Source organism: Culex pipiens, chromosome 1 (genome assembly GCF_016801865.2).
Source record: "Culex pipiens pallens isolate TS chromosome 1, TS_CPP_V2, whole genome shotgun sequence".
Taxonomy (NCBI): Eukaryota; Metazoa; Arthropoda; class Insecta; order Diptera; family Culicidae; genus Culex; species Culex pipiens.
The window spans coordinates 72,894,118-72,896,955 of record NC_068937.1 but is presented as its reverse complement, the minus strand read 5'-3'; positions in this window follow the sequence as shown (position 1 = coordinate 72,896,955).

Below are 2,838 nucleotides of genomic sequence, written 5' to 3'. Positions count from 1 at the left end.
AAGTGTCTATTTAATATGTTAAACTGCCTTACCCAAAGCGTTCTTAGTTTCAAATGGTAGTCCCAGATGTCCACTACAAGCTGCAGGTCGAACCGAGTTGATATCTGGATGGAACATTTTTTTATTTGAGTTTGAAAATTATGCTATTTTTTCACTAAAATGCCAATAACTCCCTTTAGGTTTGACCAATTTGGATGCTCTACCCTGCATTTTGTTACATTTTTTAAGCTCTTTCAGATGCATTTTGAATTTTGAAATTAAATTGATTTTTTTCAAAGTTATTGCCTTTTTAATATTTTTGACGTTTTTAAACCTTCAAACTTAGTGTCCCGATTTGCCCCACTTCCCGTTGACCTAGAGTGCTCATATTTTGGCCAGATGCTAGTTTTATATGTACAAACAACCCCTGAAAATTTCAGGCAGATTGGTGAGGTCCAAACGACGTCCCATACAAAGGGGTATGCCCTTTTCGTGGACTCGCTCTTAAACATTTTACGGATTTCTTTGCTTGAAACATAAAAAAAATTTAGAATACAGGTAATGTTGTTGTTGTTGATTTTATTAGGGGAACTTTAACCCTATGGGTCATTCGCTCCCGTGGGAATAAAATGGCCATTTTCCATAGAGAGCATTTAGAGCTAAAAACTCTTCACTGATTTCCTTGCTTGAAAATAAAGAAAAAATTGTGTTTGCTATTTAATTGCATTTTTTTTTTATTTTAAAATAGGTAACAAAATAAAAAAAAAACATTGAGAGCATTTAGATCTTGAAATTTTCTGATGGTTATAACCATCAGAAAAAAAAATAAGGAAATATAGTTTTTTTTGTTGAGTAAAATAAAATGGCAAAGCTTCCAAAAAAAATCTTTATATGGTTAAAAAGCTGTTAAGTGATTTTCTTTTTATAAAATTTAATTTGTTGCACGAAACTTGTAATTTTGTTGAACATTTGTTTTGTCAAGACAAACATAAAATTGGTGTGAAATAATTATATTGTTTCTAATATAAATGACTTACCAGTACAATAAAAAGAATATAATTTTATATTTTTTTATAATTTTATCTGAAATTTATTTCAACCATCTAGTCGAGAGCATTTAACAGAAAAAAACTCTCTATGAACACTCTGCTATACTAGTTTTCACTTCAGATGATCTCTACCAAACATGCTTCATATTACCTGTGCCTACGACTCGGTCGCTTTGTGTTTGTCGCAAGCAGTAGGTATATAGTATAAAAATAGTTTTTATTTTTTATTTCGGTATCTATTGAAGATAGCGCTTTGGTTTCTTCGAGAGAGTTGTTCATTTTTGTTAGTTGAGCAACTTTGTACAACACAAAAATATGCTATACCTTGTATCTTAGAAAATAAATAGTTTTTTTCTGGTTTTGCACAACTGAAATCAATCAAATTGTAATGACGTCTGAGAGAATAACACTTGTAGCACCAAGGGGGTCAAAAAAGTTGGAAATGCCTTTTTTATTATAACTTAAGTTAGATGCATCTGTTTTGGATCTACCTTGTATCTTAGAAAATAAATAGTTTTTTCTGGTTTTGCACAACTGAAATCAATCAAATTGTAATGACGTCTGAGAGAATAACACTTGTAGCACCAAGGGGGTCAAAAAAGTTGGAAATGCCTTTTTTATTATAACTTAAGTTAGATGCATCTGTTTTGGCTCTACCTTGTTGGAGGTGATTCTTGACATTCTTCCGGATCGACTGCAACAAGAATCGTCCAAATCGGTTGAGTTTTCGCCGAGATACAGCCGGATGATGTTGCATTTCCAACGTACTTCGCGTAAGTTTAGACCCCGTTGGTGCTACAAGTGATAATATAGATCCAGCAACTTTCTAGAACTTGTTAACTTTCTAAAACTTATCATTTTTAAGATATATGAGCAGTTCTCTAGGATTTCGGTCATTCGATTTTTTTTTGTAATTTTTAATCCGACTGAAACTTTTTTGGTGCCTTCGGTATGCCCAAAGAAGCCATTTTGCATCATTAGTTTGTCCATATAATATTCCATACAAATTTGGCAGCTGTCCATACAAAAATTCTAAAATCTGTATCTTTTGAAGAAATTTTTTGATCGATTTGGTGTCTTCGGCAAAGTTGTAGGTATGGATACGGACTACACTGGAAAAAAAAAATGATACACGGTAAAAAAAAATTGTGATTTTTAATTTAACTTTTTATCACTAAAACTTGATTTGCAAAAAAACCCTATTTTAATTTTTTTTTTATTTTTTGATATGTTCAAGGGGACATAAAATGCCAACTTTTTAGAAATTTCCAGGTTTTGCAAAAAATCTTTGAACGAGTTATGAATTTTTTAATCAATACTGATATTTTTTTTTAAAGTCGAAATATTGGTAGCAAAAATTTTTCAACTTCATTTTTCGATGTAAAATCAAATTTGCAATCAAAAAGTACTTTGGTGAAATTTTGATAAAGTGCACCGTTTTCAAGTTTAATCCATATTTAGGTGACTTTTTTGAAAATAGTCGCAGTTTTTCATTTTTTTAAATTAGTGCACATGTTTGCACACTTCTGGAAAAATATTTTTGAAAAGCTGAGAAAATTCTCTATATTTTGCTTCTTTGGATACGATCTTTAGTTTCTGAGATATTGTCATGCAAAGGTTTAAAAACTGGAAAATTGATGTTTTCTAAGTCTCACCCAAACAGCCCACTAATTTTTAATGTCGATATCTCAGCAACTAATGGTCCGATTTTCAATGTTAATATATGAAACATTTGTGAAATTTTCCGATCTTTCGAAAACAATATTTTCAAAAAAATTAAACCAGGACTAACATTTTTAAAGGACGTAAT